Source organism: Xyrauchen texanus, chromosome 26 (assembly GCF_025860055.1).
Source record: "Xyrauchen texanus isolate HMW12.3.18 chromosome 26, RBS_HiC_50CHRs, whole genome shotgun sequence".
Classification (NCBI taxonomy): Eukaryota; Metazoa; Chordata; class Actinopteri; order Cypriniformes; family Catostomidae; genus Xyrauchen; species Xyrauchen texanus.
Window position 1 is genome coordinate 18,447,992 of NC_068301.1, and position 14,633 is coordinate 18,462,624.

Sequence of the window (14,633 nt, forward strand, 5' to 3'; positions counted from 1 at the left end):
TTAATAAACTGCAGTTGTCTGTTACAGCCCACCCACCGTTTAATTAGTTAATTGGACAGGATGGGAATGTTCATAGACTTTGAGTGCTTAATAAGAGTCCTCAGCAGGACTTTTAAAGCACACACACACATGAGGAATGAGAAAAGTGACAATAAAAGCGCCATCATTTTTATAAATCATCTTAAAAATGGTCCATATGACTTGTACCTTGTAGTCAGGTATTCAGAAGCTGTACAACAGCTTTGTGTGAGGAACAGACTGAAATTTAAACTATAAAAGAGAATGTCATATGGGTTTGGAACAACATGAGTTTGAGAATATGATGACAAAAACTTTAATTGACACAAAAAACTACTGACACATGACACAACTTTTCAAGTTATATTACTGGAGAATCAATTAAAGAATTTTAGAAGAACATTTTAGCTCTTTAGGTCCATACAATGCAAGTGAATGGTGGCCAGAAATTTGTATATGCTTTTTTCCTCCAAAAAGCATATAAAGGCAGCATAAATGTAATCCATACGACTCCAGTGATAAAATCTATATCTTCAGAAGTGATATGATAGGGGTGGGTGAGAAACAGGTCAATATTTATGTCCTCTTTAACTAGAAATCTCCACCTTCACTTCTACATTGTTCTTCTTTTGTTTTTGCCGATTTGCATTCTTCATGCATATCGCCATCTACTGGGCAGGGAGGAGAATTTATGGTATAAACAGACTTAAAAATTGATCTTTTATGCTGGCTTAATGTGCATTTTGGCGCTTTAAAAAATGTGGTAGCCATTCACTAGCACTGTATGGAAATACAGAGCTGAAATCTTCTTCTAAAAATCTTTGTTTGTGTTCATCAGAAGAAAGCAAGTCAGAAACATCTGGGATGGCATGAGGGTGAGTAAATTAATTAATTTCATTTTTGGGTGAACTATCCTTTTAAGTCAATCATTTGAGGAAAATCAAATGTATTGTAAATAAAAAGTGTACATATTAGGCCCAAAGAAGTTGAAAAACAAGCTTTTTTAAAATGGCGGCTCCACTATTCCTTTTCCATTTAGCTTTACTTCTCTGTGCCAGAAAAATATTAGTCATTGCTGGAATGTCCAGGCAACTTGCTTGTAGTTAAAGCAGGGAAAGAATTGAAGGGGAGGAGCATATAACAGCAAATGTGTTTCAAAGATGGCCAGTCACTGCAGCATGTTCAGTCAAACATGGAATTCAGCACTTTCAAAAGAGACTTGAGGAAAATACAAGAGCATTGCTCATGTAGTGAAGTAGATGATGAAAGATACTTGTGCTGCTCCTGACTTCATACAATAATTGCCATGACATTCATTGTAATAGGTGGACAATTTACAAAAAAAAAAAAAAAAAAAAATCTTATAGAAGTAGAAGGATTATTTATTTTACATTTGACCCAAACAGAGGAAAAATCACTTGCATTACAGTAGTTCATTTAAGAACTTTGAGTGTGCATTGCTTTTCAAATTATGTTCATGCAAACAATGCACACTTTATTGTTCTACCGTAAATGTAGGAAATAATTAGAAAAATAGTAAGATAAACTTAAAGCTTATTTGAGGACAACCTATGCAGTACAGAGTGCAAAAATGAGCTACAGACAGCAATAGATACACTGAGAGTACACTGCAATTGGCCCCGAATAATCTTTTATTTTAACATCATATGACTGTTTTCAAGTCAAATAAACTGTCCAATCTTAAACAAACTGCCTAACCGATTCTAGAATATTAATATGCTGCTCATCCTTTTGTTGATTAACTTTTCAGCTGGCCTTATGTTGTTTGTAAGAGAAAGACATATTTTTTACTTTTTTATGAATACCACAGTTTCACAAAGAATAACACTTAACTGAAAGCATACTTGAATAAAAGTAAAAACTATAAAATATGGTAAATATTCAAGAAGCACAATACATGAGGAACCTACTCAAAGTTATCCCAGGGTTTTGTAACAACAACTTTAAACAACTTGGTCTTGTGCTGCCTTCATGTGCAATCGTAATTATTGTAAATACAAGTTTCCCACTCGAATGCACATGAATGACCACTCAAGTCGTAATTACAACAGGGAAACTCTGAGATAATTTTTATACCCAAGTTTCTGAGGTGGGAGGATGGGAGGAGAATATGTATCCATAGTGAATGACTGGTTTTCTTATTTTTTCTAAATACAACTAATTGTTAGCGCTTGTTGTTTTGGTCATAGTAATTTATGTATATTAGCAACCATTTAATGAATGTTGTAAATTATTACACCGTGAAAATAGCTTGACCAAAATTCCATTATCATCAGCAATAGTGGCAGATTTAGGCATGGGCGTGCAAACCACAACCCAATTCCCCATGTGGCATGTACTACTATAAGTACTACTTCAGAAGTTGGAAGTAGGATAATTCCGATAGAACATGAAAGCAGCATTAGGCCATGTCCACACTAACACATTGATTTTGCTATGTTAATGAAAATGTACAAAAATGCTCGGTAGTAGCATGATGCTATTGTGTCATAGAAAATCTGAAGTTTGGAATTTAACTTATCCTACCCATTATAAAAGCCTCTCGAGCTTCAAAATTGTTCTGGAACAGGTTTAGATGGTTAGTTTGTTCATAGGATGTCCAATTGAATGATATTAGATGGATCAAATAGTGGTTGAGATCTCTTTTGTTCAGATGTTCTTTAGCTTTTATTGTCAGCCATTTTGAACAACTTTCCTTTTCCATTGAGGGCTCCAGACTGTGCATGGTTTGCTAGTGTTGTATGTTGCTGGATTCCAGATGTGCTTAGCTCAAGCAGCTTGTGATTGGCGGTGGGCTCAACCCAGTTTTCCTGTCTCAGATTATTCTACATCCAGAGGCACATGAACCACAAAAAGCCTCATGTCAGAGTTTATACACAGTACACCTGCCAGCTAGCTGCAACATGATCACTACAAGACTATCATACCAGTGAGTTTGTCACAGCTTGTATCTAATGCCAGCAGAGACAAGTGTGGAAATCATTTGTAAACAAAACACATTGACAAGTAAACTATAGTCTTTGTGGTGACCAAGAGAATACCTGAGGTTTTGGGATTAGATCTAACAAAAATATATAAATAAATATATATTGGTTTATCTGGTTGTGAAAATGCAATGTGTCTCTTACTACTATATATTTTGAATCATATTTTGAAAGTTCATGGTGTGTAAAAAACTTTGCTTCAGTTTAGTTTTATAGACCCTATGCACACTCTTTTTCAAGATGGCTTGAATGAGTGCTTCTCCTGAGGAGAGTTTATAAAGATCTGTCATTACTGAAGTTATAGGAGACACACCCAAGCAAGGCATCCTAAATTAACCCTGCATCTAAACAAGCTACCCTCTCTTTGACTGTAGGTGGTGCTGGCATAGAGCAGTAATTGTTCATCATTTCTACACAATCTGGTGACATACAGCAGTGATGCTTTCTGGTGTCAGACAAAGAATGTTCAATGAAAGAAATTGTCCAAATTTGGCTTGCATCTCCATTAGTTAATGGCGTGCCATTAGCTTCACAGTAAAAAAGAATTTCAATAATCCCATTCACAAAGATTATTGGCCAGTTTTGTTAAGGATATGTCAGGCATAATGTACAGTCAGTCAGTCAATTTTATTTTATAAAACATTTTAAAGGAATTGTTTGAACAGATTCGTTCACTAAAGGCGGCGTCACACAAGCCGATTCCATTCCAGCGATTATCAGGCGTAAGCTTCATTTAAATAATCAATAGAAAATTCAGCTTGTATGATGCCGGATTTAGTGAACGAATCTGAACAATCTTTTTGGTGAATAAATTCAAAATACTAGAGTCATGAGCTAATGATAGCAGATAAGAAATGGAGTGCACTACAACTGCTTTGTGATACTCTTTTAGTACAGTCAACGGCAGGAGCATGCACAAACAATACGCACAAATGAGGACTGTCCGCATGACGAGAAAATCTGGGCCTCATGCTGACAGTCCGCACGAACTATGGCGATGATGAAATTTGCATCAAACATACTGTGTGCAGAGTGATCATCAACGCGGACAATCAAATATACTTTGGCCTTTATCATCTGCCAGTGGGAGGTCGTTAATCCCTTCACTGACAGGATTCTTTTCTGAATTAATGGTTCTGAGAACTGAAAAATCACATCAAACATGATAGAATAAGTTATTCTGTTGCCAGGGCAGGCTCTTGTGTTCTCGGCAAGTGACCAATAGCCGCATTTCCATTATCGGGCCAAATGAGGGCATGCCAGTTGCATTCCCAGTATCAGTTCTGGGGCAACGCTGCGGGGCTATTGGCCCACTGGTGGGAATATATATTGATATTCTGCTCAAGGCACAAGGCTATTGGCCCTGGCTAGCCAATTGACAGCCCTGACATGCATTGGCCCGATAGTGGAAAAGTGGCTATTGAGCCCCCCTTGTAAATAGGCTCTATGATTCTTACAGTATATTCCAAGTCCTCTGAAGCAATATGATCACAATTTAAGTCATTATTCAATCTAATCATATCAATAAAATACTTCAATTGAATATGGTGGTTGTGTTGAAAACATCCAACCTCATTGGTTGTCATCAAGTTTTGTGACCAAATGTCATTGAGTTTGATCAGACTGAATTAAGAATTCCATACAAGCATGTAAACTTTTATTTGCTTTGGTAGTCTTGACTATACAGTATATGCAATATATTTGTAAAATACAAATTGCACACAAATTTATGCACATTTATAATGTTTTAAAATTATCAATTAAAAAATATCTAACTGTTGAATATATCATTTTCTATTAAAACAATCTAGTAAGTATTTTAATGGTTTTATAGTGAGTATAATGGATTATAGCTTAAACGTGGGATACATGGACACTGTGGGGGAGCAGCAGGAGGGCTGGACTGCTTGTGTGGCATGTGAATTATCCTATCTTTGAGACATCAATGGAAGACAGTTGGTCATTAAGAAGGAGGAGCACACGCCCATAATTTAGACCTTATTTCGCTGAGAAAAGGACACACTCACACAAAGAGAGAGAGAGAGAGAGAGAGAGAGAGAGAGAGAGAGAGAGAGAGAGAGAGAGAGAGAGAGAGAGAGAGAGAGAAAGTAGACTGAGGTTTTCAAATTACAACCTACTCTCCAAATCTGATATTCATTTTTCCTGACTTTGGACTCTGCGGTGATGACCTTTCCATATGAAAAGAGAGAAAAATATGCAACAGAAATAAGAGTAAATATTACTATATGATAAATAAGTGCTACCAATGCTGATTTTACCACTTTAAGAAATAATGTTAAGTTGCCAAGGAATGACCCGTTACTCTGTTTCGGGCCATTGTATTGCAAACGCATTTGGTTTGCGCTTTTATCCAATCATATGCAATCACACTATTCATATACACACATTTCCTGAGAATCGACCCTATGGCATCAGTGTTGAGCTAAAGAACATCACTATAGATTTGTCTCCTCATTATAACTGCTAAAAAACATGAAATTTGTTTTAGTCACTGGTCACCAGCATGGGATACTGGTGTGCTGGTGTCTCCATTAGGCTTCTTTGCTTATCCAGGATGACCTCCTCAGTCAATCAGCCTCTCCAGAAAGATCTTGGTTTTCGACAAGCTCTCTAGCTTAGTTTAGCTGGTTAACGGCAATGCAAAATCAACCATTTAAACCAGCACAAAACCAGCACTAACCACCAAATGGAAATTCAAGCTGGTCTAAGCTGATCTTTACAGCAAAGATAGCATTATTTTTTCTCAATTGCTGTTAAACTTTTTATGTTCTCCATATTTTAATGGTACCACTCCACAACTCTTACTCTAAAAATATTGCAAATGGCTGATGCTTCAAAATGTTCTTTTAACAGTGGCCTTCCCATTACAGTATATTATATTATATTATATTTATGTATAAAATGCTCAAAAAAGTATAAGTAAAACATGTACAAAAAATATAAAAATTATCTAATTTACTTGTGCAATGTGCCATAGATGGCTCTGAATCTGACTGTGTGATAGACAGCATATACCACACACACGCCCACAGTTTCACAGCCTTACCGAATGGAATGGGTGATGAGTTTAACTGGAGAATATGTGAGACACGATACAACATATGGAGGTAGATGAAGAGACCCCGAATATCAACTGACAAAATTGCCATTCGATTGTATGCATTAAACTCAAACACGCTCATTGACACTGTCATATGACAAATAGATGCACAGAGAGAGTTCACTTCTTTAAAGAGAGAAGAAGAGAAAATCAGAGCTGGGAACCACCCTTACTTCTGCCTAACACATAATAAGTTTTATTCTGTGTCCACATGACTCAGTCTGGTCAGCAAAGGCATAATAAGAGGTATAAAAATACACAAGCACAATGTCACAGGAGTGCACAGCCAGTCAGATTGGTGGATGGGTCTGCTGTGGTTTGAGAGTAAAGACCTGACATATAATACCTTTTAAGACCAGTTGTCCAGCTGTTCATATAGTAGAATAAAAGAAAAGATGATGTTCGATATATATTTACTCACAAGTTTAAGCATCACTCTGCAAACAGATTCATATTTGAGAAATCCATTTGACTTACTATCACTTGACACTTTTCTCTCCCTTTTTTGCTGTGAATATTTGATTTCTTCAAGAGCTGACATGAAACAAGTGATAACACCATCATATAAGCACTTTATAATATAAATATCACTGTATAAAATAATAAATGTTGTCTAGGAAGACCAAATTGTCAATACCGAAAAGGCTATTTAGAATAGACTTTGAGATTAATTTGCACAGTTTGAGGTAATATATAACTATTTGTCTAGAGAATTATAATATAATATAATATAACCAAGAAACATGACTGTTTACAATTCCAGAGATATTTCTGAAACTGATTAACCATAAATAAACATATCTTTCACATATAATTTCACAAATAATGCATTCCTAGTAAATCACCGATCTTCAAATGCACTTAATGAGCACAATCTTAAATGTCCAAAAATAAAAGCTGAATAGAGTGTATTTGACCATGCCCAAGCAAAGCTGAATCCTACATGTGAATTGGCCATTAAATGGTTAAGCCAAAACAACCTTTGTGAAGGCAAACGATGAAATCTTTTCCATATAACAGCACACATGAGGAATAGTTTAAGTGAGTCCAGCTGTCTGGACTATCTCTCTCTCTCTCTCTCTCTGCCTCTCTCTTCCACCTCCCTTCCCCTCCAACTCTGAAAAAGGGCAAATGCAGTGCAATATATCATTACACATCTGGGAAACTCACTCTTGGTCTGCTGCAGCAAGACAAAACTGCATGTGGAAAGATTTTCCAAAGTTAACACTAGTCAAACACTTACAGCAAAAGAAGACAAAAGTGTTAAAATGTCAAAAAGCACAGGATGTTGAGTATTGCTAGCTTTACTGCCAACTTCACCAGTCACCAATATACCACTACTGTAAACACACACAATTACAGCTCTTTGGTACTGTGGTCTCCATCAGTGTGTGAAGCAAAGACAACGTGAATGCCAATGAAAGAACACGCTACCTACAGCGGATTGGCTGTCTTGCGGCAGTCGGTTGCGAAGGGGAGGGAACTGTTTATTAGAGCTCCGCCTTTAATCATATGAAATAAGAGAACAGTAACTGTGCTATTTGCAAATTGTATCCCATCACATGAATGTGAAACCTTCCCTAGCCCCATTATAAAATAATTAAATAAACTATTGCCCTCTCAAAGAAATGATTCTTATAGGTTCGTTTTGTAAGAGGAGGCTGGGCTAACTTCTTTTCCAATATGGAAAATGTAGCTGCCTGGCCATTTCCACTTAACATTCCACCATGATGTTCTCCAAGTCAAATTCCATTATCTCACTTTTTTAACAGCCAGGCAAGCAAGCATCTCAAGTCTATAATATTTTGGGTGAATCTTAGGATGTTTTATTCAAGAACGACCAGAGCATCAGACAATTAGAGCCCAGAAGTCCTCAGTTCTTTCACCGTGCCCCAAACCCCCACACACAGTTCTTAGTGGACATGTAAGCAGTAGGAGAAACTGCTGCATGCATGAGTTATGGTGAAGGAGGGCCAACACATTGTGGAAAAAAAGAGAGCACTCTCACATTTCCGACCCCAACTCTAAAAAATTTCTTTTTGTGAGAAGGAATTATGGTCTGTTCTATCTCATATGTATAGCATTTATTGCATTTAAAATTACATTTCAAATGCAAATATTTCAAAGTGTTTTGAAATGTTAAATAATACCAAGCTATAGAAAGTCAGATTGTGGCAGGGAGGAGGGCGGGGCCGGGTCGTGATCCTACACACCCGGTCCCATATTAGGCTAATTAAGCCACCGTGAGGTATAAAGGTCAACTGCAGAGGATCGTGCGGGAGAGAGAGTTTGTTAACGGAAATGTCCGTCATGCGTGTGTTTATGTTGTCTTTTAAGTTTATCATTAAACCATTATTTATATCGTCAAGCCGGTTCTCGCCTCCTCCTTTCCATTGATCTCTTTACACTGGTGCCGGAAACCCGGGTAGGAGGAGGGATACGGCGTAGTAAAGTTCTCGCCACTACCATCCACCCCAACGGAACAGCCGCGGCCATCTGCCAGGGGACGAGGAGCCCAGCCGCCCAGAGGAGAGAAGGGGCTCCTAACCGACCGCCTGGAGCAGTCAGGGCCGCTGCCAGGGGCGCAGGAGTCGCTGAAACGCGGTGGGGTTTAAGACCGCCGACCACGGGCGTTGAGGGGCTCACTGCCGACCACCTGGAGCGGGAGAACCGCTGCCAGGGGCGAGGGAGACCCCTTCTGTTCCCCGAGAATGTGGTGGCGCATTCCGTCCGCCAGGGGCTGGAGGACTGCCTCTGATCAACCCGGAGAGGCGCGGCTGTCGTCTGATAGAGGGTGGAGGAGTGGCCGAGGAACAATCTGTGGCGTATCGGGGAACTGGCGAGTAAGATTTATTTTCCTCTCTCTCCTCTCTCTCTCTCTCTCTCTCTCACTGTCACTCTGCGTTGGCCTTTTCCCTCTTTTAAATTTTACAGTGTTTTTTGGGGGGGGTACTACACTGTTACAGGAAGTACCCCCCCATTTTAATTATTTCTGTTTCCCTCCCCTTGTCCTCTCCCTCATCCAGGTAGATGGGGATGACCTGCCGGCAGACTAGAAAGCACGCCCTCGCCCAGGGAAAGGGGGGTGTAAGTCAGGCCGGGGGCCCCCAGCCTGAGGGAATGAGGGAGGAATGTGGCAGGGAGGAGGGCGGGGCTGGGTCGTGATCCTACACACGTCGACTGGAAAGGTCGACTGCAGAGGATCGTGCGGGAGAGAGAGATCGTTAACGGACATGTCGGTCATCTGTGTGTTTATGTTGTCTTTTAAGTTTATCATTAAACCATTATTTATATCGTCAAGCCGGTTCTCGCCTCCTCCTTTCCATTGATCTCTTTACACAGATTTATTCAAATCAAATTGTTTATTATTTTTCCAGGAGTGTTGGTTATTCATGTTTTTGAGACATTTCAGACATTACATCAGAAATTAGCATAATTAATTCTGATTCTAAGTAATGGCCAGTATCATCCAATCAGTGCCAACCATATTAAAATAAAATTATAGAATATAAATTCTGAATATATGTACTAGGGGTGTGCAGTGAAGCCATTATCTGTATTTGTATCTGCATCTGTTCATATGACAAAATTATCTGCCTCTGTCTCTGTATTCGGATAGAACCGGATTGGGGCTGGGCTTAAACCGGAAGTGCCTCAAAACTAAATGAAATACCCATTTTTAAATGTTACTCTTACATTTATAGTTTCTATTAATTAATTTAATGCTATTTTATAATAATAATAATAATAATAATGATAATAATAATAATAATAATTATTATTATACAACAAATGTAAAAAAATACTATTTTATTATTTTTTCTTACCAGATGAAGCTGAATTTGTAGGCAACATTAACTGTGGAATATGTTGTTCACTTTGGTTTCTCCTGGTATTTCGGATATTAATATCTGCATGAAATCTGGAATTTTTATTTGTCTGTGAATGTACAGTATAACAACATTCATATAACATATAATACTGCCTTTTCTGGAGGAGGTATGACCGCGCCCATCCAATCTGAAATCATTACTAAAGTTTGCACTTTAGAAATATTGGCTGCACAGATTCATAAATGATTTGTAATTTTGTATATGTTTATTTAAAATGTTGCTTTGTCCTTGTGCCTCTTGGATAATCAGTTGTACAAAAATGTATTTATATTTTTCGGGTGAATCCGTTATTCATTTTGAAGTCATTATTCTTGCCTTTCCGAATATGGTATTCGGGCACATCCTTACTATGTACAGATTACCAATGTCCCATGTCTGCCAAACATGTTGAGTTGTTCAAACATCATCTGCAGCCTGAAAATTAACTTTTGGTCAGATTTTAGGAGTGAATGCCCTTTGCTGCATTGGAAATCTATAGGATGGTCCCTTGCTCCCTTACTTCCTATTTAGTGATTGACTTATCTTCCAGTGTGCTGTCTGTCTGCCCTGGTCTTATAACAGTTCGAAATGCATTATATTTTCATCCAAACTCCATACCAAGCCTCTGAAAGCAAAACGTGTTTCTCTATGTAAAAATGCACAGTAAATATAGGATTTCTAATGAAATCCTACTAGCGATATTGTCCACTATAGGGGTCATTGTGTTTAACAGCATGCTATTTCATGATAAATCGCTCAGATTTAAAAAATGTACATCAGATGAAACTAGAGATGCTAAACTTTTGACTCAAACTGGTTTCCATGCAAAAGTGTAATTAGGTTTCTTACCAGATGTAGTTTTGTTGGTATTTCTCCCAAAGACAAACTACGCTGTGATCAGCACCATGCTGTTTTGTAACATGACTCCAGACGTCAAAAGTTTAACACTTTACTGACAGCCCATAGTCTCCTGAACTGAGATCAGTCAGTTAAAATGAATTTGAATTATGCTTTGTGTATAGCGAAGCCAAAAAATAAATGTCCATGCAGAAGGACACAGGGTTGCAATGATGTGGATCATTTGAAAATACATGCACAAATGAGATCTGAGAATTACGGCAGGGCAGAATATAGTTAGGTTATAGCTACTTAAAATTTTGGTTTGATCCTCACACAAAGCTATCATATGAGTTCAGAAGACTTGGAGTGGAGCGTCTAAGTTGTATGGAGTCCTGTGTTGGTACTTTTAGGGGGCTGTATTGTGAATTGTGGAGTTTGACAGCCCCTTGTCACCATTTACTTTCATTGTATGGAAAAGAGCACCATGAACATCCTGCCTAACATTTCCTTTTGTGGTCATTGGAAGAAGAAAAACCACACAGGTTTGGAACAACAAGGGTGAGATGACAGAATTTTCATTTTTAGGTAAACTATCCCTTTAATTAAACATGATAAAAAGCATTCAAATCATCGCTTTCCACAATGGCAATCACCAAAAAAAAAAACATGAACTCTGTAATTTAAGGAAAGAATGAGTGATTATAATCAAACAGCTTAGTTCAAGTATAGCACTGCCAAACATTATTGGCAAGTGATTCAGTTTTTGCCATTTATAGGAAATTTCAAGGAACACATACACCAAACAGCTTTCCTGAGAGAGTAAAGTTATTAATAAATATTTTCTCTGAAGTATAATGTACAGTATATGAGTTAATATAGTAAGCTACTGTATCTATTTCACTGTGTTGTATGCTTGACCTGTGATGCAATTGGCAAAAATAATCGAGTGCTTTGCTTCAGCACCTTTTCATACAGCATTACTGTTACATAAGTAGGAGAGGCAGACGAGGAGTGGGGATCTAAACGCGGGTTCTTTATTGAACAAAATGAAGACAGGAACAAAGGAAACATCCACGAGGGGAAAAATGAAACCAAAACATGAAAACATCAAGGGAACACGAACAGGGTGAACAGGGCAAAGCATCTACTTCAGACATCCACAAACAACGATCGACAAGGACTGGGTTTAAATACACAGGGAGAGTGATGATCAAACGATAAAAAGGTGAGAACAATGATTGAGTGCTGGCAGTGATGAGGGCCGGGAATTGTGGGAATTGCAGTTTATAACAGGTGACATGAGAAACACGGGGCAGACAACAAGGGATCGTGACAATTACATTATTCTCTTACAATGTAAAAAGTGTTATCCTGCAATTGTTACCTTAAGGAGCTATACCTGCTTGATCTAACCGTAACATATTTTTACTTTAATCAAATTGATCCAATTGATTCCGATGTTAAACACATGAAGCATATTTTTAGATTAACATTTTCTTTAGTGTATGCTCTTATGGTTTCACTAAGATTATGACCTCACTATGATAGCAAAGTGGGCTTTATGTCCAAGTAGTATATGTTTTTAAAAATATGATAATTGAACAATTGCAATAACCAAAGTAGGTGAGTTTGGAGAAAGAAGGTTGCATTATCAGCCACCTGTTTACAATGAGACTCCCACCGGCCAAACAAAACTCTTCTTAACAGGCCTAGCTTACGACTGTGTGCCTTTAACGTTTTTTTAGCCTGTGGTAAAATTAACACTCTTTTAAAATGGCACACAGGTAAAAATCACCATTCAGGCACCATTCACTTTCATTGTATGTATACACATGAACATGGTTTATGAGTTGACTGAGACTGACATTCTGCATAACATCTTCTTTTGAGTTCCAAAAAAGAAAGTCAGACAGGTTTGGGACAACACAAGAAGAGTAATGACAGATTTTTCAATTCTGAGCGGTAGTCTGTATATTTGCATAAATTTAAAAGCCGATAGAGGTCAAATCAAATGTTTATCATTTGTCTTGTTTAGTTTATTGCTCACATTTCAGTTTTTTCCCCTTTAAGCTTTTTTTTTTTACATGTTTGGGTGGTGTTCATAAACCTCCTGCCTGTAATGTGAAGTTTCCACATGCTTAGCATCTGCAGTGTCACATTTTCCACTGTGTCAGTCTGTGGAGGAAGGCTAGCACATAATGTTGGCCATTTTTAACAGCTATTCTCTCAGTCCTTCTCCAATCTCAGTGAGTTTCTAAACAACATATGAGACCCCTCATGCTCTCCACTCCTCCTCCTTTTTGTATCTTATACTTTTTCATTCTTTCTCCCTGGTCTTTCCCCCTCTCCAGGTCAGCTTGTCTGTTGCTGGAATCTAAACATTTAATTTTGCAGGTCAGATTAAACAGTGCCAATGTGCTGTACTTGGAAAAATGGAAGAATCTCAGTTCTATTTCCTGCAGATCTGTCCAATATTAGTAAATATGATTTTTGTTTTTTTGTTTTTTTGCATTTGGCAGACACTTTATCCAAAGTGACTTACAGTACATCTTGTACATCAGTGATCTTGGTGTTGCTAGCTATGCTAGAGCTACAAGAATAGTAATATGATACGTATAATGTAAATAATAATACAAGTTTTGATATGTTTGACATGTTGTTGGAGTTGAGTTTAGTAAATCATTAGAAAGTCATTATTTGTCATCTTGATTTGTCTTATTGTACTAAAAATCCTCTTTAAGCATTTTATTTTATGTGCATGGGAGTATTTGACTTCTAAAATGATTAAGGATAAACACAAATACATTACGTGGCATGGCATTCTCAGATCTCAGTAACATTTGGAGTTCACGAGAGCTGTAAAGTTTGATGGATTGTCCTGTTGGCCCTTCCTTGGGTATGAAGAAGAGGCGGGGAATTTAACTGAAAATATGGAGCATGGCAGGATCTTTAAAGCAAGGCGTCCAGGATGCTATTAGCAGCTTCAAATGAAAAGAATCCAGATGGTATGATTACAGAAGGTACTGTATAACTATGGGCTCATGTGGCATATTTTACGAAGCAATAGTAGTATAATTATTGTAAGTAATAATCATATGCTCTTAACAGTTTTTCTCATATTTTAGCTTTCTTGGAAAATGATTTATATATTTATTTATAATTAAGTTGGTTAGTTATTTAGTTAGTTTGTAAGTGATAGTTAGTTATCCTCTTATCCCTTTTTAAAGGGATAGTTCACTCAAAAATGAAAATTCTCTCATCATTTACTCACCTTCATGCCATGTCAAATGTGTATGACTTTATTTCTTCAGCTTAACACAAATGAAGATTTGTAGATCAATATCTCAGCTCTGTAGGTCTTCACAATGAAGATAAATGGGTACATTTTGTAGCTCCAAATATCACATAAAGGCAGCATAAAAGTAATCCATTCGACTCCAGTGGTTAAATCTACATCTTTAGAAGCAATATGATAGGTGTGGGTGAGAAACAGATCAACATAAGTCCTTTTATATTATAAATTATCCTCCCTGCCCAGTAGGAAGCAATATCTACAAAGTGAATCGCGAAAAACAAAATAGAAGGATTTGAAAGTAAAAGTGGAGATTTATAGTAAAAAAGGCCTTAAATAATGATCTGTTTCTCAACCTCACCTATCATATCACTTCTGAAGACAAACATTTGGTCACTATTCACTTGGAAAGTATGGACCTACAGAGCTGAAATATTCATAATTTATGTTCTGCAGAAGAAAGAAAGTCCGGGATGGCATGAGAG